The sequence below is a fragment of the Cnephaeus nilssonii genome (genome assembly GCF_951640355.1).
Source record: "Cnephaeus nilssonii genome assembly, chromosome: 8".
NCBI classification, from domain to species: Eukaryota; Metazoa; Chordata; class Mammalia; order Chiroptera; family Vespertilionidae; genus Cnephaeus; species Cnephaeus nilssonii.
This window is the reverse complement of record NC_137079.1, coordinates 6,850,631-6,875,743: the sequence shown is the minus strand read 5'-3', so window position 1 is coordinate 6,875,743 and position 25,113 is coordinate 6,850,631. Positions and strand designations below refer to the sequence as shown.

The following is a 25,113-nucleotide window of genomic DNA, read 5'->3' as shown; positions in this document are numbered from 1 at the left end:
CGAGGGCCTAGCCCCTTGCACGAATTTTGTGCACCGGGCCTCTAGTGTACTAATAAGAGAGGAAAGAGCTAATGGTCAGACAGAAAAATGGAAAGAAAAACACAGAGACAAGTTCTTAATCAAAGTCAACTCTCTAACTGCCCCTGAAAATGACACTCATCATGACCTGTGATTTATTTTCTCTTCAGAGGAAACAGACCACTTTGCTGGGATAAAATACTCCCCAAGTGCAATTCTGGTTTCCTTTACTCATCCTGCGGAGAACACTCCTGTGGTCGCCAGGTGTATGAACACGTTTCTCCTGATAATTCCAAACATATATGACTGGGAAAAGAAGAAACAACAGGCGAAACACACACGTGTGCACGCACACGCACACAGAAACACTGACCACTTCCCTGGGTATGAATTCTGTGGCTGGTCTGAATCGTGGGGAGAAAGGGGTTAAGGGAGGTCGGGTGACAGCAGATGTGCAGATAATTTTGTACAATTCCACGAGTTTGAGAGACCTCCATGCTTCACTGACTATTGTTAAAAACAGACTGAATTGGTTATGACAACCTGTGGGTTAGTTTATACCGCAGTCTAGAAATTGGGAAATTCAGTTTAGAAATCTGATCAATATTCATGCCATCTTGCATCATAATTCAATTGGCAAAAATGCGGTAGAAATCTCTGCAGGCGGTCCCGGGGAGCAAGCTCCATCCCGGCGGTTTAACATGTGTAAACCTCCTGCCCACCATCTCGGATGGGGGTTGATGGATGCCTTGAACTTGAACCAGGACTTCCAGGTGATTTGATGGAGGGTTAACTGGGATGGAGCAGAAACGAGCACATGACAACGAATATGCCAAAGCAAAAACTCAAGATGCTTTTTAAAAAAACTCCCCACAAGAAAGCTCCCCCAAAAAGCATAAAGAACTGTCAAAACAGGATCTTGCTGGAAATGCAAAAGGTATTTTCAAAGTGAGGATGACATTTGCATACAATATGTGCTGAGCGCTGACGCTCCGTGAAAAATGTGACTGGGAGATTGAGTCTGTAGGACATCAAATGCCAGGAGGGAAAAAAAAAAAAAGATTTCCCATTTTAGATTTTAAACAATATTTCTTGATGTAATTCTCTAATTAATTTAGCATGCACCTATTAGCAAACACCTGCATTTTGACCTTATAGATGACATCATCGAAGCCTCTGAAAACGAACCAGTATGTACTGGAAGGTGGCTGAGTGCTTATTAGTTCCTTCTGGAAGGTTACAGTTGAAAGACAGGGACTAATATAGCTTCGTGTTAGGCTGGCGGCTCATCATGATTGAGCTCTGGTATTTCTGTCTACAATGTTCTCCCTCCCTCGTGGCTCAGCACCAGACTAGGGGTTGCGGCCACCTTCTAGCTCTTCATCTGGGGACAGCAACGCCATGTCAAGACCACTGTTGCAAGGTTCAACGTCAATCAAGTTTCTGGTCTTTAGAAAATAAATGTCATGTCAAATCCCCACCAAGCTCACATGTTCTAATGTTCTTCACCTGACTCTCTGGGCTGACCGTGCCTACATTTCAGCAGGGGGCTCTACACGAGAAAGCGGCTTGTTTACCACACGTAACAAAGACACAGTGTTCCCCCAGCCCCCTTATTTTGATAAAAATCGGTGCAAATGAAATCAAGACCTGTTTTAAAATGTTAACATTCGTGAGCAGCGGTGTAAGTGGCTTGAGCTAAGACTCTTAGCCCAGACAGAACAATCACGCCTTTCATCAGGAACTCTCAGCGACTTGATGCACATGAGGCTTCATTACTTTTGATGAAGTGAAGGTAAAACAAAACCCTGCTGACCGGTGTGCGGGCAGAGTGGCCAGCCCTGGGCAGCCGTGTTCGGACAGTCCTGTTGGGTCAGACCCACGGGCATGTTTCTTATCCACAAAGAGAGGTCCTTCGGAGTCTCTTTGGCTAGAGCTCAAACCTTATGTAATAATCATTTCCCAAGAATAAGAAGAGGAAAGTATGTTTTATGGTTCATTTTTTAAAATATAATTTTATTGATTTCAGAGAGGAAGGGAGAAGGAGAGAGAGATAGAAACATGCATGCCCCACACTGGGGATCAAGCTCACAACCCAGGCATGTGCCCTGATCGGGAATTGAACTGTGACCTCCTGGTTCCCAGGTCGATGCTCAACCACTGAGCCATGCCGGCCGGGCAAGAAAATACGTTTTATGTGCTGACCTTCATAGAGGCGTGCATGACTGTTTCATACCAGACACTATTCATTGCCAGTTACTAATGGAAAACTCAAAAGGGGAACAATTATGATCTCGGGACACACGTAGGATATACACTGTACTACCTGCCAGCTATCAGGTGATTATAAATATATCCCACATTACAATCGTTAAAGCTACTGTTTTTAGCTCACCTATGGCTTGCGAGTTACATGTTTCTCCCTGCGAGGTGACCTCTGGCTCGCTGCCAGTGAGAAACCTCGGTGCAGTTTGCTATGAATCAGCGGTGACACCGGGGCCCCTTGGAAAGGCGGCCGCTGCCCGGGCCCAGGAGAGCCGGGAGGAAGAGGAGTGGGGAGGGAAGATGCAGTGGTTAGAGCCGAGGGGCCCCACGGGATCGCTGAGGCAAGTCCCGGCTCCTCTTCCCCAAGCAGACGTTTCACAAGCCAGCAGAATGGAAGGCTCTCCTAAGGGCCAAGGGCTGGCACCCTGAGTCCTCGCCTTCCTTTCCTATGGCCAAATTGAAAAGTGAACTGGGCAAACAGACAAACCCAGCACATACAGAGGCATATTAAATACTGCATGTAAAGTACAAAAATCTCGACAAATAATGTAAAAAACATTTTCCAGATTGGACTTCCTTCCTTCCTTCCTTCCTTCCTTCCTTCCTTCCTTCCTTCCTTCCTTCCTTCCTTCCTTCCTCCCTTCCTTCCTTTCCTTTCCTTCCTTCCTTCCTTCCTTCCTTCCTTCCTTCCTTCCTTCCTTCCTCCCTTCCTTCCTTTCCTTTCCTTCCTTCCTCCCTCCCTCTCTTCCTTCCTTCCCTCCACCCTCCCTTTTTTTAGCAGAGTGAGCAGACTTTACAATTAGACTGTCAGCAAAACTTGAAAAATGTCAATTTGCAATGTAAACGGAAACAACTATTTTACACTATCACTTCGGTAGTTTGAAATGGGATTTTAAAGAAACATGACCACATGTGTTTTCTTGGGTTGAATTTTAACCTCCATTATTGAAAGCTTTCAGATTTTAACTCCTATCGTGTGGTTTCGAACAAATGTATTTGTTGACAATGATCAAACTAATAGAAAGGAATTAGTTTTCTTCATTTTCAATGACTTGGTTCCTATACAAAACATATTAGAGTTTGAAAAACCACAATGCCAGATATTACATATGTGTGAGCAAATGGAATTTTAACACTCTCTTTGGTCACCTACTTATTAATATCAATTCACTTCCAGGCTAATCAAGGCACTGGTTCTGTCAAATTTTCATGCTTTTTTTCTTCTTATGCAAATACATTAGGTACACCCTCAACATATTTAACATTAACAATAGGGAAGGGTTAAATCAACTCTCACCCATTAATTAGGTAACATGAAATTGCCAATATTCAACCATGTTTTGACCTACCAAAATGGCAAGCTCATATAGTTTAACCCAGTGGTCGGCAAACCGCGGCTCGCGAGCGACATGCGGCTCTTTGGCCCCTTGAGTTTTTAGCAAAGGCCAGCTTAGCAGTACCCTAATTAAGTTAATAACAATGTACCTACCTATATAGTTAAAAAAAATTTGGCTCTCAAAAGAAATTTCAATCGTTGTACTGTTGATATTTGGCTCTGTTGACTAATGAGTTTGCCGACCACTGGTTTAACCTAATATATGAAGAGATAAAGCTCATGGGTTTTGAAGTCACTTATTGTACAAATTTCAGCTATTTTTTTTTTTTTTAATTCTCGCTAGGCCTCCATTCCCTCCTTCATAAAACAGGGATAATGATACCTACTCCTCAGGGTCATCCAGCAGTTTAAATGAGATGATGTATGACTTTGCACAATGACTGACATACAGTAAAGCTATCCTGAATTATCGCAAAAACTGGACGCCTATAGAACACATCCCCATCATAATTACAGCTAAAATAGCTTTAAAAGATCTTGGGGTTCACCACAACAGCGAGCACATTCTCTCCTCCAGACTGTGGCTGGGAGGGGAATGGGGTGAGATGCCCAGCTGTCTTCTCTCCCCCGGCCATGGAGGCAGTGCAGGTGGGGCAGAAAGTGCAGACCGCGGAGTCGGGTATATTTGTGTGGGGGACCCTGCTCTGCTGCTTAGAACCTATGGGACTTCAGGCAACCAATCGCATCACCTATAAAATAGGACTCATTACACAGAGGGCACATTTATTCCGTGCCTGTCAGACAGAAGGCACCGAATAAATGTTACCTGCTACTTCAGTGTTCGTTATCTTTTCCAGGATGCCCGTCTTCCCTAAGTGCTTTATCTGTGGCTGGACTCTAAGGAAACAATTTTATCTCCACTGACATGCTTTCCATATTTAATGAAAATCTTTATTTTTTTTCCTTAGGCATAATACCGTTCTATTTATGGAGCTTCAATAATACCTGCAACGTTATTATTCACTTTTTTTCTGCCTCAAAGATAGAAAGAACAATTGAAAAGGGGAGTCCCAAATAGTATCACAAAATAGTAGTAGTCCTACTGTGCATAGGTGAAAAAAACACAGAAATCAGGCCAGACCGTCTGGCTCCAAGTCTCAGTTCTGCAATGTATTGGCTCTGTAGCCTTGGGAAAATGTTATAATATCTCTGGGCCTCAGGGTCCTCCTCTGTAAAATGGGTATAACACTGCTACTCATCTCATAGGAGTGTGAGGAGGGTGAAGAGTTAATGCAAAGTGCTTAGAACGAGTCCTGACACCGTGAGCGCTCAACGCATATCAGTTATTCTTCTCATCGGAACTAGCCAGGCCAGTCCTCCTACAGAGTGTGCCTTACGCACCCTCAGAGCCGCTCTCTGCTGCGGCCACGCTACTCATTTAGTCACTCCACAGGAAAGTGACGGAGAGAAACGACGGGAACATTCCAAAACGGACTTACACGTTGGAGAGGGCATTTTACACAAGAAATGTCTGAACCACACCCACTCTCCTCTGTGAACACTCTGGCTACAGAGATGGCTCTTTAATGGGATGCAAGCCCGGCATTGTTCCAGAAGGGCCTGCCTCCTCTCCAGGACTGTGAGCATGTCAGCACTGTCCGGACACCAGGGCTGAATGGAATTAACAGGAAGGCCCCTCCGTCCCGCATCCATCACACCCCACCTACACGCCGGACACGATGCTGGGAGCGAGGAAGTCAGCGGTAACTGAGAGAGACGTGGTTCTACTCTCAGGAGGCGTCTAGGAAATACGGCCTAAAATTCCACATGCCTGTCCGTGTACATCCCTGTCCCAAAGGGTACGAGACCTGCATCTGCTTCATCTCAGCTTTTCCTGTCTGGGGAGGATGGGTGATGGAGGTGTGGCAGCCACGCTGACAGGGGAAGGATAAGCAGTAGGCGTAAACGATGCTGTGATGGCTTAGCTTCTCAGGACTGGCCGCAGGTGACAAAGGCCAGCGCCTCAGACCATGAATCAGTTGACCTGATGCAGCGGAAGTGCAAGGCCCCGTGGGAACTGAGCTGGCATGCACGAGGCCAGCCCCCTTGAGGGCACCCGGATTCCCCTGGGGACCTAGTGGCACCCTTGACTTAGGCCCAGCCATTAGAACCCAACAGGAACCCGCCTGGAGGCCTGGCATCAGGAATACTTCCATCTCCTTAGTGGACAGAGTCTGACCCACGGAAACCCACCCATTCTGGGCCCGTGCGCGGGCCTCGCCTCTGGTTGGTAAGTCAAGGCCAGATGCACAGCAGAGTATCTACTGCTCTGTCATATTACATGCAGATTGCTCACTGGCCTTTGGAGAAATCAACTAGGAAAAAAAAAATTAAAGGAGAGCGGATCTCCGGCAGGGAGTAAGAAATTCTACCTGGACCCTGAGATAGCGGGGGTGGGGTGGGGGGGTGGGGGGGGGGATGGAGAGGCCCCCGGCCTCCTTCTCCAGCTTTCCTCCCTCACCCACAGTCAGGTGCTCCTTCCTAATGAATGCTTCAGTCCTTCCCAAAGGAGTTCTGTTGGGGATTCCTGGAGCCAGTGGGCCCTAATCTTAAAAGGTATCTAGAGATCGATGGGAGCGGAGCCCTGATTGCCAGCCACCAGAGAAAGTAAATGAAATCGTGTCCTTTGCAGCCCGAGATTACGTTGTTGACATGCTGGAGGTACGAATGAAAAGACCTGTTTGTGAGCAGCAATCTCCCCCGGCGTTCAAGGAAAAGCCCGTGGCCACTTCTGTGCCTCCGGCCCAGAGAATCTATAGGTTTCCGTGACCCTAGGGTCACAGGTAACTTCATTCCAATGTTTTCCTCCACGACCACTATTGTTATAAAGAAACACGGAAAGGCCTTTTCCGTGCATTTTGATTGGCTCTAGAAAGCGGGGCAACTCGTCCTGGTTTTTGTTGTTGGTGGTGGAGGTTTTTTAAATTAAAGTCGTTGAAAAACAGCATCCTTTTTAAAGTAAAACCACAACCTCTGTTGGGCTCAACAGAATGCTCTATCTGACCTCAACCGCGTCTTCCTTAAAAAGGGGATGAGTGAAGTGGTCCTCGAGCCAGAGAAGAGGGAGCTCGCCACAATTCAACGGTAACGGCCTCGCTTTGCAGGCATCCTGTGTTCTTCTTTTCATCAATAAAGATGCAGTCACTTGCACGACACGTTGCCTCGGACTGCTTGTCCCTGTCCTCGACTGAAGCTCTCAAAATACCACTTACAAGCCTGCGCCAGCGACAGGGCCGGCTCTTGGCATTTCATTTGCACTCCAGCTCAGAGCCATTTCTTCAGAAGTTTCTGATGTGCTCTTTCACTACAGGTCCACACCTGTAATCAAGATAAATGATGCCGGTCTTGCAAGCACCTTCCTTATCTCTAGCTGGAATTTCATTTGTGTGCCATGATGTAGTTAAAGGGTGATAACGTAGAAAATTAATGTATTTGTTTCTATTGCAAGAATGTGCATAAATCTAGGAAATCGACAGTGCATTTGTTTGTACTGATAACGTTGCTAACGCCAGTCTCCGATAACTCGACAGATGAATTTAATTGTAAGACTGCCCTGCAGTCATTAACATTCTTATGTTCAAAATATGATCGCTGTCAAAATTCAAGGACTTTGTTTACATCATTCTGCTAAACCTTATAAAACTTGAGAGAATTACCTAGATTTCATGAGGTAGTTTTATTTTTTTAATAAAAAACAAGAATATAAGTTCCTGAAATAAAGGTTAATGTTGGACATTCGTAAACAGTGCTATGTATGTGTTTTTGATCAAGAAGGAAAGGCAAATGAGTTTTCCTATCTTAAGCCACAATGCGCATTCAACTTTCCAGATTTTCAGAGGACATAGCTAAACTACAGATCAGATATCAGGTCAACAAAAGCTACTGGCTAGCTTACAGGTCAATTTATTTCACTTTTACTAAAAAATATATATTTTATTGATTTTTTTACAGAGAGGAAGGGAGTGGGATAGAGAGTTAGAAACATCGGTGAGAGAGAAACATCGATCAGCTGCCTCCTGCACACTCCCTACTGGGGATGTGCCCGCAACCAAGGTACGTGCCCTTGACCGGAATCAAACCCGGGACCCTTCAGTCCGCAGGCTGACGCTCTATCCACTGAGCAACACCGGTTTCGGCTATTTCACTTTTTTGAAGATCACTAAGTAAGTGCATTTTTAAGAAACATCAGGGGTCAAGAGATTAGAATTATATCTCTGAGTTCCAAGCGGTGATGTACTGAGCCTCCCTAATACATTCAAATTTTCATGCAGATTCAAACCCTAGTTACCTTAACTGCCCGCATTTCTTCCTTTCATTTAAGGAAAGCTGAATTTCTTCTCTCTAGACAATAGCCAAAAAATATGGACTAATTTTTACATTCTATTATCGTGGCGGGGTTTGTAGGTGGCTCAGAGTCCCGGGCCTGCAGACAGGGCTTAAGCAGCGGTGTTTCTGCTACTGAGACCCCATGAAATGGTCCTCCGCATGGCCTGTGCTGTATCGCTCAGTAACTCTTCGTAATGAGACATTCCCAAGCAGCTCGCAAAAGGCAATAAATCATCATGGTCTTGAATTGAATCGAGATAATAATTAAGCACATTCAAAACAACCATGTTTGTGATGAATTATGGAAAGCCTATCTTCATTTCTCTACACCTTTTGGGTCAGAACAGCTTTATTCCGAGGGTAAGAAATAGTGCTAACCAAGCCTCTCACGGAGTAATTAGGAAAAAGGATGACTAAATCACGGTGGAATGTGTTAGTGGGTGGCATGGCCATTCACGTCATTTTCCCCCCGTATTCTTTTTAGCCCGTGTTTTATCGCTCACACAGAGCATTTGAACTGACGCACAGGTTATACGATATTCTGAAATAGGGTGCAGCTATAAGACCGAAGGCACTCTACTTTATTCAATTACTTAGTAAGTTCTTAGAAGTTCTTTAGAAGCTTAAACAGAATATCCACTTAGAACAGGCCTGCCAATTACAGGGGAGATCTGTTTTGCCTGGTGAAGGAAACAGTGTCGCGCTGAACTAGAGGCAAATGCTTTTAACTGCTAATCAATGCGCAAATCCTCCGGCGGGAGGGGAGGCTGGCGGGTTTCAATCCCTCACATCAAGCGAAAATACTGGGAGCGGCAGAACGGGCCGGGCGTGGTGTTCACGACGTGGCCTGAACCTCAGATTTCATTTCTCTTGTTCTTCCCGAAAAGGAGAGAAATCGCCTCGGATTGTCTGCACTGCGTCGGGCCTCTTCGGCATTTCCAGGCCCAAGACAAGGATCAAGAACATCTGTCTGCGGCTGGCGAGCTTTTGCGCCCCTGGTTCTGCCTTTGGGAAGTCAACATTGATTTTCTTCCACTTGTCACACTGAAATCCCCACCCCGGCCTTTCCGCCACACTCTCACAGACTCCGGGTCCGGGATCAAAGGATTAGGACGCCACAGCTGTAGGGAGGCAAGTGGCGGGCCCTGCAGAGGGCTCTAAGTAAGCAATCTATTCCAGCCGCAGAGGGCCCCGCTGAGTGGGTGAACAACATGCAGAGTGCTCCCTTGACGTAAGGTTTTTTTTTTTTAATAGTTGAGATAAAGGGAGCCTCCGATGGCTGGCCTTTTCTTCTTAGTCTGAGCCTGGAGTGTGTCGGCAGAGGTGCCAGCAGGCGCCTGCGGGGCGTCCAGGGCATCCTCGCTGCTGGTGCAACGTTGGCTGCTCGATCCTCCAAGCTGCTTGTCCCAGGCACTGCCCGATGCTCCGGGATCTGATGCCGAGGGCCGTGGGGAAGCCACATGCTGGTCCAGTCTGGACTTGAACGTAGAGGAGCACATCCCTCCTCCACGAGCTCCCAGGGGCCAGGCACAACTGGGTACCGGTCTTGGTTTCACTTGAGAAATGGACAAACCTTCTGTACATGTTATGGAAGAGATAAGGGCATCCCTGTGCGTTCATGTCTCCCTCACCATGTCTTCAACACAGTCTGAGGATGAGGATCAAAAACATATATTCACAGCAGCTGGGAGAAGTGCATGGGCTTGGTTCATTGTACATTTTCATTTAGTAAATATATACGTATTTAGTGAATACTGCTATTTGCTGTATCTCATTAGCTAGCCTCTATATTTCAGCTTTATAGATAATAACCCAATTAATCCTAGCAACAAAGCTTCCAGTAATTATTCTATCTCCAATTTCCCACTGAATAAACTGAGGCCTGGCAAGAATTAAGAAATTTGTGCAAAGAGACATAAGTAAAGGATCGGTTTTCAAATAATTAAAAATCACCACAACAAATAAATATATTTAAAATAACATAATTTGGGGGAAGGGGTTAAATCAGAAGTACATATTGCTTCTGCCTCATCAGACGCAGATAAAATCAACGTTTTCAGCATTGCAAAAAAATAATTTTAGTATACTGTCTTCATGTGAGGATTAGGGATCTTTTAAAAAATTAATAAGCTGAATTATTTGATAGTGATTTTTTATAGGTGGCAGTAGATATAATCTACCAAGTCTTAAGTGTTAATATTGGGGGCTTATTTTCATGGACACATCAAATTTCTTTTCCAGGTCAGTCTCAGGATACAGCCTATATTTTAGACAGAGTTCTATATATAATTAAGAATTTTCAAATAGAAAAGGGAGCCACTGCATAAATATGGCATACTATAGTGGTTAATATTTAATTATGGTATAATTAATCATAGAAGCTCACATGAATCTAATTTATTAGTGTTCTCCCTAAAAACGCCATCTTTGATTTCCACCAGTAAAACAAAAAGACAAAGGCTTAAAAAACAGTGCATGCACGATATTTACACTTCTTGGAAACAAGAGCCCTGTCTTTGGCTCACGAGTTCAAAGATTTTTCTGAATGTTCTCTTTACTCTTAAGAAGAGTTCTGGGTTTTGTCCTTATTCCAGGGAAAAGAGACTAGCTTGAAGAGACGCAATGCGCCTGTGCCTTGTGCCCTGTGTTGAGGACATTTCCTCTGAGGGTGGGGTTATGCATCCAGGAGAGATAATGGGAGATGGTGACTGTGGCCGGGCCTGTGTTGACTCTGGGTTGTCCTGTCTGGTTCGCCCTGCATCACCTCCCTTATGGGACGCCACCACAGGGGAAGAAGTGAATTCAATGAGTAATGACGGTCGGTCCAGTGGCCATATAGAGTGAAACAACGGAGTGATTACAGTCCCGTGAGACACCCTCGGCAGAATCTCAGGCCTTCTCCACCTGGAAGGTCACCTTTTTGCTAGGAGCCACACTCATTGCAGGGAAGGTGTCTGGATTGAGGAAAGAACATGAATGAAAGCAGAAGCAGGAAGAGAAAGGGTGTGAGTGTGGAGTCGGGAGGGCGGGGAGAGTGAGAAGACCTGCCTGGGAGAATGAAGAATGCAGTGCGGGGATCCGTGGGAAATGAGATTAGAAACACAGGCCCTGTTACCAATCAGGGAACTGGGAAGCCTTAGAAGGTGATAGAGCTTGATGGACAAAGAGCTTTGAGAAGATTAGTATGACAATGATTACATACAATAAACTTGGGAGAAAGAAAATGACAGCAAGGCTGAAAAAACTGTGTACAAAGCCATGATATCATAGAAATGAGATGAACCCAGGTACATGTAATTATAAACTAAACAGAATCAGAATATGTACCATAAAAATATAAAATAATTAAAATAATCAACTAAAACAGTTAAAGGACTGGGATACCAGACATGAAGTGAGAGGAAAGAACAATTATCAGGTTTCTGGGCTTTGAGATGAGAATAACAGGAAAACAACGGAATAAAATGGGTTAGGTGGGATGAGAAACATAATTTCACGGGGATCTCTTTTCCTTCCATTTTGACAAACAGAATTAGCAATAACTGCTTGGAATCCAAGTGCAGTGAATTTGTTAGCTTCTCCCCCATTAAAAATGAGAGTATTGAGGGCAAGAGGTCAGAGCTGGGCTTGTAGATGTAGTAGCCAATCCAAAAGGTGGTGAACGAAGGCATGAGAGCAGGTGAGTGTGCACAGGTGGGGAAAGCTAGGAGAGAGAAGGGTGGGAGGGCAGGTACGATGTGTTGGTAACCCCCATGGCTTGGGGCTGGGGAGGGGAGAGAACTGAAGGAAACAGCGTTTGTGACAGAAGATGGAGGAGTACAGTTAGGGTGTTGCGGGGACTAGAGCTCCTGAACCTCCTCACATTCTATGTGTCTCCAGGGTCGCTGGAACATGGAGTCACAGATTGAGACATGAACTAGTTAATTCTGACCGTCCTGCTCCATCAAATGGCTTCAATCACCCAGGTCTCATCACCTGAGAAACAGAGATCTGGTCTGGGATCCACATGCTTTTGCAGACTTAATGCACATTAGTTCACCCAGGGTCTGATATGTTCATATGTTCAAACCCTTCATATCTACCACTCAGAGCCCTAGACTCACGCCCTGTGCAAGGGCCTCTTTATCTCCTGCACCTGAGCCCAGTCAATACGCCTTCGAATAACTAAGAGAATCTGAGGAAATCATCTACAGCACCAGGTAATACTTCTTTCAAGGACCTTACCCCGGGACACCGTGAAAAGTATTCACAAAAGAAAGCTATTCGGGGTAGTTTCCACCAGTGTCAAGTGACAGGCAGAGATTTAGAATAACAAACCCCTGAGGAACTGGAAGAGTGGTCTTGGCAATTTGGGGGTACAGTTTTGATAGAATGGTGAGGACAAGACCTCGATCGTGGGTGGATGTGAAGAGCTCATGGTGGGAGAGGCGATGAGCATGGGGGCGCATTTTCAGTGTCCAGCTTGAATGGGGCAAGGGGAGGGTAGCTGGAGCCCAGGGGGTCAAAATAATGTTTCTTTTTAGATGGGAGGAGCTGAACCTATCTGCAGGCTAACGGGGAAAAGTCCAAGCTGGATTTCCTAAAGACGGGGATGTACTTTGCCCACTAAACCGAGGTTGGAGGAGCAGCAGGGAGAGGCCACAAACCTGAGCTTGAGAACCTGCAGGGAGGACCGAGGGCGGCATGTCTAATAAACCAACTCAGTTGCGCATCAGCAGACAGTCCCAAGGCGGCACCCTGAGAAAAGCCGCCTTCTAGCCGGGGTCAGCATGCTACTGTCCGGTGGCCAAGTCCGGCCTGCTGCCTGCTCTTGTGTGGCCTTGAGCTCAAATGGTTTTCAGAGCCAAACGTTGCAATACTGGTTCTGATGCTAGGGAACGCTGTCTTTGAACCCCAACTAAGCAAAATGTTAACTTTCCCAAAAGGCATCCCTTCTTTTCATGAGCAGACCTGTACTCCACAGAGTATACTCTATTACTCTTACTGTATTTGGAATTTTGTCAAACAAGTCTTCGGAGAAATGTGTTTTCTCTCTTGGTGAGTACCGACGGACTCCCTGATGTGGCCTCTTGCCCGCAAACCCTGAACTCTTTATTATTTGACCCTCTACACAAAGTGTGCTGACCCCTGCCTGCCTTCGAGTCTTGGTAAGAAGCAACCTCTACCTCCCGAGACCAGGGAACTGGAGGCAGATTCACGGAAAATGCGCTACGGGCAGATTCGCAGACTGCACTACGCCAGGCACATACAGATGTGGCTTCCGACGGCTTGTTGATGTGAATCCTGCAAGATTATCCACTGCTTTGTATTTTGAAGAGGCAAGTTCCCTTACTTCTCGCAAATATTTAACATCATGAAGCATTTATAAAGTACAAGTCTGTTGCTAGGAAAAGGCATGTTAGACATTATTCTGTGCTTGAGCAGCTGCATTATTGAAAATGCCGCCAGTAGACAGGGAAGGCCACCTTTCTCTCGCATCATTTATATTTTTTGAAGCTCGAGACACCCCCTGAAATGCTTTGGGCAAACACACGAATATCCCACACGGGGATTCTCTACCAAATCATGGCAGCGGCAGCCCCCTTACCCAGGTGGACATTTAGAAGCAGCTCAGAGCAGCCGCTGACACTCGGGGAGGGGTCCTCAGCACACCTGTGATGCCTCCTCCAGAGAAAGGAGATGCCTATATGCCTACGGCCAAGCTTTGGGTAGAAGACAACACAACGCCAAAGATGACATTTTAAAATGACGACAAGAATACGTTCCTGTTCTGTAGAAAATCAGCATTAGGGACCCTCCAGTCACGACACTTAAACTACTTTGGATCCTATTTTCACAATCTTGAGCATATTGGGGAAATTTTCAGATACTCCAAATATGCTTGCTTGCTTTCTTTCTTTCCTTTTTTTTTTTTTTTTTACATTTTTATTGATTTCAGAGAGGAAGGGAGAGGGAGAGAGAGACAGAAGCAACAATGATGAGAGAGAATCATTGATCGGCTGCCTCCAGCACGCCCCACACTGGGGTTGGAGGCCACAACCCAGGCCTGTGCCCTGACCGGGAATCCAACTGTGACCTCCTTGTTCATAAGTCGATGCTCAACCACTGAGCCACGCCAGCTGGGCCAAATATGCTTTCTTAATGGCTCACAGAAAGGCTAAAGGAAATTTAGAGGAAGCTGTAAATTATAGCTGATGTTCCTGGTGTTTTTTTGGATGCACATATTACAAATTGAAGCTGCCATACAAGTAATTTACACACCATGGAGGGCATGTCATTTTTCAACCCCGGAGAGGGTCTGTTACCTACACGATGTGTAGGTTCCTTCTGTGGCAGCTTCAGTTTGTAACACACACATCAAACACCTGGAACAGCAGCTCTAGCGTTGGTGACAGCCCTACTTACCACTCCCAGATCTCTCTGGACAGACGTGGGGGGACAGGGAGAGAAGCAGGGGCTCACCTTGAGCTGAGAGCATAAAGGTCAGTTGCCACTATAAACAGCATTTGCATTAAAAAGGAAGTAAATAACTTGATTTGCAAGGACAGGAAGCTCCCAGTTTAGTTATAACAGATGACTCACCCAGTGAACCTGGAGCTGCTGCTGTAAGGGCTGCCCATTTTCCAGCAGGTGAATGGCCCACAGCGACACGAGGACATTCTCCCTGGAAGGTAATCGCTCCGTGGTCACCAGGTGACACATCCAGATTCCACGGGGCCTCCCCTGAGTGAAGCACAGCCCGTCCTTTGGGGTCAGAAGGTCCGCGTGCGGCCTCCTCAGAAGCACAGCATAATAGCCCCAAATAACGAGCAAACGCGTCGCTGTCTTAATTTGCCCGGCTGGGTTCCCGTAATAAGTACTTAACAACAGTGGGCTCCGAGCAGCGCGGCAGACATCAACGAGACCATTTGCCAGATGATTTAGCAAACACATCTCCGAGCCTCACGCTTAGGTGGAGTGCAACAGAAGACAACGTGAAGGGACGTTAGAAAATAGTAGAGTTTTACAAATTCCAAAAAGAGAGAGACTGAGAATGTTTGAGTCTGGAGGACTTAGGAAGACGTGCCAAGTCCTCTCTCTACAGAGAAACTCCCAAATGAATATTCCAGTAACTCCTGCTAATTTTTTCTTATTTCTTCCTTGAGCAAATAACCTGAATTTGACTTCCTGGGAAGGGAGGCAGGCACCAAGGAATCTGGAACTGACTTGGAGGGAAGGAAATGCCCAGATTTTTGGAGACAAGTAGCTGACACTCAGCAAGCACAGGCCATGGAAGGTTCTCCACAAATACTCGTTGGATGAATGCATCCCGGTCTATGACACAGGCGGGAAACAGACTCATCCTAGAACTGCTGGCAGAATTCACAAGAATAACAGGGGTGAGGAACAGGGGAAGGCATTCATAAAGGAATCCCTGCCGCGTGTCAGGAATTCAAGGCTTGACCATAGGAAGTGGGAGGCACTTTCTTGAATCACAATAAGTAAGCAGCCCCTGGCTTTTCCCAACACGAAGGGGCCAGAGTGGAGTCCGCGATGCTTCTGAGGGGGGAGAATCTGGGCGGCAGTGGCACTTACCAGATTAGAGCGAGAGCAACCCCTAGGCTCTGCAGGGAAAGCGATCAACACCAAAGAGGCAAACAAAACGTAAAGGGAGCAGGGCTGGCCCTCCCCACTCTGTACAGCCACAGGCACTAGGAGCCCAGGAAGCAAGTCTGCTCTGAGGAGGGAGGACAGGTACCCACCACACGAGGTTATAGTCAAACTGTACTCTGTTCTTAGGTCATGTTTTAAAATGTATTTTTATTGATTTCAGAGAGGACAGGAGAGGGAGAGATAGAAACATCAATGATGACAGAGAACCAGTGATCGGCTGCCTCCTGCACGCCCCACAATGGGGATCGAGCCCACAACCTGGGTATGTGCCCTGACTGGAATCGAACCGTGACTTCCTGGTTCATAGGTTGATGCTCAACCACTGAGCCACACCGGCTGGGCTTAGGTCATGTTTTAAAACATGGATGTGGACATTGGAAAATGTGACAAATGCAAGCAACCATTTCTATTAGATCCCAAGTTAGTTTAGCGATTATTTTTTTTCCATTTTATGTATTCCTTCTTTCTGTGCATTGACTAACTTAATGGGCGGCTCTTCTGTCTCCTGGCTAACCTCGGAGAGGAATAAATGCCCAGTGGTTGATGAGACGCTGGCCACATTGCAAATGGGAAGTATGACTTCTCGGGATCAGTTGTCCGTTGGCTTACCTATTTCCTATTCTGCCCAATACACGCCAACTCTGCACCAGCGGACAAAGGCACCCCCGAACCTGGTGAGCAGGGAGCATCCGAGGAGACTCTCCTGAGCTTCCAGGATAAAACTCACACAGGGGGACCATCACAGTCAGATGTGAGAAGAGAAATTTGCAGATAAATAAACATGCAAGTAAATACAACTGCTCACGGCCTGGTCTTCATGATAACGATGTGCCAGGGCACACTGAACAACAGGGAAGCTTTACACTGAGTTCGGTTGCAGATGCGGCATGGTGATTTGGGGAGGCCCCGGGGAGCACCCAGGAGGGGAAAGGTGGGGTGTGAATCAGTCACAGAAACGCTCGCTGCACCTGGGGGCCCTGAGGAAAACTGGGACCAGCCGCAGGGAGACAGGAGTCTGTCGGATGCACCTGTGACAGGTGGGCCCGAAGGACACCGGTCATCCTGGGCTCCGAGTTCTGTAGGCGATGACGCAAACAGATGAGGTCAGCGGATGCCCCTGCTGGGAGGGACAGTAAAGAACCACTCAGCTTCTGTGGACTGTTGTGGTTAGGAGGGCAGCATTCTCAAAGGGGGGGACAGTGTGAAAAGTCTAAGGTGGGGAAGAGGGTGTGAGCAGGCAGGGGTAGGAGAGTTTACATTTCATTTTTAAAAAAATATATTTTATTGATTTTTTACAGAGAGGAAGGAAGAGGGATAGAGAGTTAGAAACATCGATGAGAGAGAAACATCCATCAGCTGCCTCCTGCACACTCCCCACTGGGTATGTGCCCGCAACCAAGGTACATGCCCTTGACTGGAATCAAACCTGGGACCCTTGAGTCCACAGGCCAACACTCTATCCACTGAGCCAAACCGGTTAGGGCTACATTTAATTTAAAAAAGGGAGATGGAGAGAGAGCTAGAAACATCAATGATGAAAGAGAATTATTGATCAGCTGCCTCCTGCATGCCCCACACAGGGGATTGAGCCCGCAACCCAGGCATGTGCCCTGACCAGGAATCGAACCATGACCTCCTGTTTCATAGGTGATGCTCAATCACTGAGCCATGCTGGCTGGGCTACATCTGATTTTTTATGCCAGAGCCAGTATGTGCTTTCGGAGCTCAAGTATCAGTTGCATGCTCCGATAAGCATTAGAGAATTACTTGAAAACTGCATTTTATTGTAGATGGGGTTGTTTCAGATTCAGAGAAGCTACAGAGAATGAATGAGAATGTGGATCTGATAGGACCCAGGATCAGCTGACCCACAGCTGCTGAAATGGAAAAGTCGCAAAGCCTGCCGGGACATGGGGAATAGCACACACGGTTTTCATGAATATCTTCTGTGAATTTATGTTTTTAGAGAAAGTTCTTACCAGATCACTTAATGCAAACATATCTATATATATAAAAAGCCAGTGTCCATGATGACCGTGATGACCAAATAACTGGTCACCCCAGCCCACGAGCAGGGCAGGGCTGGGGACTGGCTAGCAGGCTGAATGGCTGACCTCTTGGTCCCTGCCTCTGGCCTGCAGGCTCCGATGGATCAGCGATGGTGAACGGAGGAATCGGGGTGGGTGGTGGGAGGACTGGGCTGGCTGTCAGGCCGTTGGGATCACCAGCTCATCCCCGTCTACTCGGGGGTTCAGGCCTGCAGGAAAGCAGGTGCCGGAGACTTCACCTCCATGTGCGTGCGCCAGGCTGGCCACTGATGGAACACGCTGCCTGCTTGGGGCTGCCCACATGGGCACTGCCGCCACCGCCACTGCTGCTGGGGCTTGAGGCGCTGATAGAAGCTGCGGGGTGCACCCATGACCTACCCGCCCTGGCATGAACAGCCCGAGCGGGCAGTGTGTTCCATTAGCAGCCGGCTCGGTGACGCACATGGAGGTGAAGTCACCAGCGCCTGCTTTCCCGCAGGCCTGAGCCCCTGAGCAGCCAGGGATGAGCTGGTGATCCCAACGGCCTGACAGCCCAGCGGCGGAGGCGGTGTTCAGCCTGGGGACTGGAGAACAGGCAGAAGATGGCCCTGATCGCAGGAGGCTAGGGCCTAAGAGACCCTACTTGCACAATTTCGTGCACTGGGCCTCTAGTTTTGTATCAAGAAAAAATAAAGCTGTAATTTTATTTGAACAGACAGAATTGCTTCTTTTCATTTTTGCTTTAAATCCTTTCAACTCGCATTTAGTTATTATTTTCCAAGAAAGTGAATTCTGTCTAAGCATTGCAGAAAATGGTATTCAGGAGTCTGCAAGAGTCCTTTACTGTGCCTCTTATTAACACAATGGCCAGAGAATAAATGTGTGGATGGAGAGAAGATAATGTGGTGACTGTTGAGTTACCGAGCAGAGCAGACTGTGTGACACAGAGACTGTGACAACCTCGTTGGAAGCGAACTGGTGGATGGTGACACAGATGTGTGCATCGTGCCCAAGACAGTCCCACAAGGAAGTGCCAATGTGGTCACATTTATTTTAAGTGTGTTTTCAAGATAAACTCACTTCAAATTATTCACTCTTTAAAAAAACACACAAAAAAAGCAAATCCAATTATGAGTCAGTTTGGAGTGAATGTTTTCATCTTGCTGTACCATACACACTTAAAATAATTCTCTTAAACCTTCTGAAACTATTTCAATTCTTGTATCAGACTGAACCACTGTCACTCCTACTGTATCCAGCTGTCTCTGTGGTCCTCATGTTTTTGTAACTGTAATGAGCTCAAAGTCCATCAGACACCTTGACTCTTTTCTTTCTACTGTCCACACAGCCAGCTACTCACCGAGTCAGATGATCTTGCCCCTATCTACTACCAACAGCACGAAGATGCTTCATTAGTGTTTAACCTTGATAGCAACAGCTTCCGAACCATTTTGCATCTTGCATGAAATTAATTTTCTTGAAACATCGCATTTTTTCCCCTGTCATTCCCATGCTCTAAAACTCTGAATGAGCCCAGGAGGTCTTCTGGGCTCCCACCATGTACAGGAGTGAGGCCCAACGCCCTACACTTGGACAGATGTCCTTGCGGAGGGGATGTGAGGCATGCCCATGAGGAGAGGCCACCGGCCAAAAACACTCCCCTGGAGCAAGAGCTGCAGCAAAATCCTGCAGTGCAGCACTGAAGCCTTCGCTCTCAGGCTAGGGAGGAAGGGAAGGGAGGGGAAAGGCCCGGCAGAGCTGGGGGATGTGGGCTCTGAAGAGCAGTGTCTGCCCAGAGCCCAGTGTGTTGGCTTAAACTCCTGGCCCCAGACAGGAGAGCAAGTCTCCCAACTGCCTGTGTCATTCATTGAAGACCTCCAGGCAGCTATTGGGGCTCCTGAAACCACGAGGCAGTCTTTGTTCTCAGTTCTCCGGGAAATGTCCTTCCTTGCACTACCTTCCCTTCTACCACTTTGCAAGGTTGGGTTGGTGGTAGTGGAGAAAGCCAACACTCAATTTCTCTCCAACATTTTTTTTTAAAACAAATGTTTATTGATTTCAGAGAGGAAGGGAAAAGGAGAGAGAGATAAAAACATCAAAAACGAGAGAGAATCATTGATTGGCTGCCTCCTGCACGTCCCACACTGGAGATTGAGCCCACAGTCTGGGCATGTGCCCTGACCTGGAATTGAATCGTGATCTCCTGGTTCATAGGTTGACACTCAACCACTGAGCCATACTGGCCTGGCTCTCCCACAGTCTTAGCATTGTCCATGCTTACACAAAGCTACCTGCCCCCTTGAGTTGAGGTGTGAGTTATAATGGTGAAGTGGGGGGGAAGGGGAGAAAGGACAAGACATTATATGTGAACCCACTTTAATAATAACGCTACTGTCTCCCAAGGCTTAGGGCAGTCGTGCAGGCCTTCTACACGCCCCCCCCCCCGCCCCCCCTTCTTCTAGCCTCTTGAGTTTTCACCTCATTTCCTGGGCCTTACGTGCCAGTCTCTCTAGATCTGCCCCCTGCACTTCCTGTCCGCCAGCCTGGCTGTGGGCTGGCTCAGTCCGTCAGCATGCTCTCAGTCCCCCTCAGCCCCTGCGCCCCCCTCCACGCAGAGGCAGGGCCACCGTGAGCAGGCAGAATTGTACACTTCGATTAAAGAAGCACAATGCACACACCTTAAATGTGCATTCAAGTTCACCAGGAACTTCCAACCACTTTTTAACATGTTTAGTTCTCAAGTTTAGTTCTGAAGTACTCCAGTTTCCATCAAATCGAGCTAACACGTCTCCTGTTTTCCAATCCAGCTGGACCCTGTGGCTGCCACAGGCTGCGGGTCCGGTTTCACAGTAACCCCCCAGGCTTAGCACTGGGACAAGCGCAGACAATGGCTCCCGCTGATGAATGAATGAACGGGCTTCCCACAAACCAAGGGTTTTATTTGCCCGCTGTAAGGAGTGGCACCATTTGTTTGCTCTGATTGTAAAGAGCTTTGGAGAGCACGGGGATGGAGCATTCCGGGCTGCCAATCTTACCAAAATGTCTTTAAATGCATAGTTACTATCCTACTTCCTAACAGATCTTGGAGAGAGAGCTTCCACAGAGACGTAGCACTTACATCGTAAGACAGCATGCCCGGGCTGACACACCTAACTCCTGGGAGGTTATTCAGGGGCAGTGGGCTCTGAAATGAATGCGATGAACAGCCCGGTGAGGAGACAGGTGGGACCTCTAACACAGGAGATGCTCCCCCCCACCGGCCCTGCGCTCCCTCGGACCGCCAGCCCCTCCCGGGGAAAAGCGGACCAACTGAGACCGCCTTCTGCCGCTCCCGGAGATGAGCCGCTGCCCTCACTCCCGGGTCCTCTGGGGTCCGCCGTGTGGCCGCCACCTGGCCCATTCCAGCCTCGACCCACGCGCTCCGGGCCCTGCCCTTCGTCTTCCTTTGGCGAAGCTCCCCCGGTTGACCTCAGCCCCTCCTTGCACACAGTCCCCGGATACTGACCCTGCTTTCCCAGACCGAGCTGTCAAACAGCATCAGTCATGCCCGGGTCTCGGGAATGTCAATCTGAATTGAAAACGTGTCAGTTTTACTGACATAAACACGGAGATAGCTTAATTCAGCCCCATTGTTACCAGACGTTTGTTTTTCCTTAGAAAATAGAGATGCTTTTTATCCAAAAAAAGGTTGTCATGAGTATAGATTTAAAGTGGTCCTTGAGTGAGACCCAGCTCCCCAAAAGGGAGCCCGTGAGACCTTTCCTAATGTACTGTTTGGTTATTTTAAGTGTGCGTGGTCTCTGCTTTTTTTAAAATATTTTTTTTTATTGATTTCAGAGATGAAGGGAGGAGGAGAGAGAGATAGAAACATCAATGATGAGAAAATCTTCGATCGGCTGCCTCCTGCATGCCCCACACTGGGGACTGAGCTTGCAACCCTGGCATGTGCCCTGACCGGGAATCCAACGGTGACCTCCTGGTTCCCAGGTTGACACTCAACCACTGAGCCATGCTAGCTGGCCCTATCTCTTCTTAAACTAAAAGCAACTCTAGTTTCCAAGGTTCTTCTCCTTTGCTGATCCTGTTGGTGTGGGACGCCCATTACATCACAACGAGGGGATTCAGGATGCTGGAAGGAAGTGTGTGCTTTTATAATGGTCTCTGCCAGTCTGCCTGCATCCGAATCTGCCCGGCCAGGAGCACGTGTTCTATAATCTGTGTTCTTCCTTATGGACTTGAGCATAAAGTACAGAAAAAAGAGCATCCGTCTGTGGAGAAAAACTTAGCCAAGGACACTGTGCTCCATCTTTATGATGAAATACGTATTTCCCATTAAAAAGCAAATCTGTCATTTTAAAAGGTTGAATTGGATGTGCTATAAAAATAATTCCAGCTGGTTAAAATGAGAGCATTGAAATAAAGCTCAATAAGAATGTTCTCTGGGTCTGTAGTATTTTCATTTTCCTGAAGTGAGAATTGGATATATTTTCTTTCACTTAAAACGCTTTATTCTCAGTGTTTGATTTTGAGTTAGTGGATTAAGTTTTAAAGATGAATTGGGCTCAATAACACTACTTCTAATACTTAAGGTCTCTATTTCTGAACCATTATTTCTAGCAACAAAACTGGCCATTTGAATTGCTTCCTTTTCTATGATTATACAAGAAATGTTGATATTTTCCTATGTTATTCTGTTCAATATGTATAATTTCTATAGCTTCTATAGATATTCCTTTGGAACCTTTGTCTATTTAATGTAATGTTTTTTCCATAAACTAAATGACTAATTACATACTGGTAAAATATAAGAAAAGGATACTTTAAAATATGTAATGATGCTCTATAAAAGCCATCGATGTGTGTGTATGTGTGTGTGTGTGTGTGTGTACACACATATGTACATACATACACACTAGTACCACACTTCCAGTGATTTGAGATTTATTCCTGAATTTTTATACCTGTAGTAAACTTGGGTGCTGAGCTATTATTTTTTCCAATAAAACAAATATGCATCATACTTTCCCACCAATTTTCAACTTATCTAAAATTTTGTCTATGCAAGTTTAATTTTCCTCACTAACCTGCAATGATTTTTGCGTCTAAGACACTGAATAGTGAAATGTGCAACACCTCTCCATGTATCGCTCTGGTCCACCCCCTCAGCCACGTGGGTGCTTCCCAGGCTTGTGGCAATGTTTCTCCTGGCTAGCTCTCTCCATTGCGTCCGAATACTACCTAACCCACACTTGATTTTTTGTTCAGATCTCACTAATGTAGACGCTTTCCTACAGTTTGCAAAATGAGATAGAAGCAGAAGTTGGCAATGCCCATCATCTTCCTTTATATGTCAAGAACTTTTTCTGGTGATGATTCGACCTTGGCTTCCTGCGGGGTTCAGACTCCGCTGTTCCCTTCCATGTAGCTCCTGCCCCATTTCCATTTGTGTCTTCATAACACATCGGACCATGATATTTAACCTCTGTCCGTGATATTTCTGTCTCTACTCCTTCTCTTCCTCTGGCTGTCCATCACTGGGCCATCAGTCACTCTCTGTGCAGTCTGGGTATGACCAGCAGCCGAGACATCGCCCTCCTGACACCGCTGTCTGACACCTGCCTGCCTGTGTGGCTTCACCCATTCCCACTGCCATTGACTTTGCTCACCTGCTCCATGCCAAGTGTCCCTCATCCATGGCCATAAGCCATGACAAGCTATTTGTCCTTTCTCCTCTCACCAAAGGGGCAGATGTCAGCAACATCCCTTCACAATTCACACCAACACCCGAAAGGGTTAATGGGGTCTTCAAGCCAACCCAGTGCCTACATGTTGGACTCTGGCTTGGACAAGCCACTCAGCTCACTGCGTTGAGTTCCCAAATGGCCTCACTTTACCCTCCATCGATATGTCTCTCCCGCAGGAAAAGTCATCTGATTAGTTGATTAAAGTGATAAACACCAAGGTGTACATGACTGATAAACTAAGTCATCTCTACAGAGACTCCTTGTGGGGGTTTATTCATGCAAAAGAATCTCTACTCTATAGATGTATTGATTGCAGTTAGGGTAAGCATTGGGGAGCCAGCAGTTTATTCTAGGCCTTCCCATTGATTCTTTTATATTGATTTCAGAGAAAGGAAGAGAGACAGAGAGATAGGAACATCAATGATGAGAATCATCTATCAGGGGCCTTCTGCACGCCCCCTATTAGGGATCGAGCCCACAACTTGGGCATGTGCCTTGACTGGGAATCAAGCCATGACCTCCTGGTTCATAGGTCGATGCTCCATCACTGAGCCATTCCGGCTGGGCTCCCACTGATTATTTATCTCTTTGCCAAATAGGAGAACTGGCTTAACAAATGAACACCCCTTTCTGAAAAGTTGAGAGCCCCCACTCTAAGGCTACTCTAGATGATTTACAGTCGGTAGCTGCTCAAAATCTATTAGATTAAATAACTAAACCTAGGTCACTAATAGCTACTGTCACTGTTCCAACCATTTACCCATATACTGCCCTTCACACTTTGTTTTTGTCTTCCTGAGCTACAACGTGTTATCTCCCAAAGCCATACCATGGTGGGATAATGGTTTATTCTTCACTAAGTAATAAAGCCATGGTTTGGAACCTCTCCTTGGTCCTCTGAATAACGCCCTCTGTGGTGAAGTGACCCCTCATGGTGTTAAGAGCAGAGCTGCTCTTGTTGGTCTGGGAGTGCAGCCCCAGAACCCAGACTCCCTGTGGCTGGGGAGGGCCGGGGTGCCATTGTCTTTAAGCCACCGCTATGGATGATGCCTCGTGGTAAGCAGTTAACCACAGGCCTTGACTTCAGATGTATGGGGGGTTGGGGGTAATGGGGGAAATAAGGACACATATGTAATACCATAATCAATAAAGAAAGTAAAAAAAAAAATTTCACTTGGCTTAGCAAGCCAACAAATGTGAAACACTGAATGCCCGCTTCTTCCATGTAACTCTTAACATCTTGTAGGAAGCAAAAACAATAAACATGGGTTTGCCACCTGTATAAGAAATAGATTAAGGAATAAAGTAATCATAGATAGAATGACAAAGCTGCAGACATCAAAACTTTAAGCTGAAAAAGGTGATAGGAGGTCACAAAGGACTTCTTGGGGCGCCAGGTGTTGAGTTCCTTGCCCCTGTAAAGATGACCAGAATGGCCCGGCCGCAAAGGTCACAGTCCCATTCCGGGTCAGGGCACATGCACAGGTTGTGGGCTCAATCCCCAGTAGGGGGCGTGCAGGAGGCAGCCGATCAATGATTCTCTCTCATCATTGATGTTTCTGTCTCCCTCCCTTGCTAAAATAAATAAAAACATTGGAAAAAAAAATAGATGGCCAGAACCGGTAGGTTGCATCTCATGGGGAGAGAAATGAAAACACAAAGTCTCAAGGCAAGTATGAACTTA

General features: G+C 46.7%; 1 protein-coding gene across 1 annotated transcript in view; it reads right to left on the bottom strand.

The window, feature by feature from the left end:
- Nucleotides 1-25,113, bottom strand: part of TENM3 (teneurin transmembrane protein 3) — a gene marked incomplete at its 5' end in the record, with an annotated part of 598,576 nt that overhangs the window by 523,268 nt on the left and 50,195 nt on the right. The window lies entirely within an intron of this gene.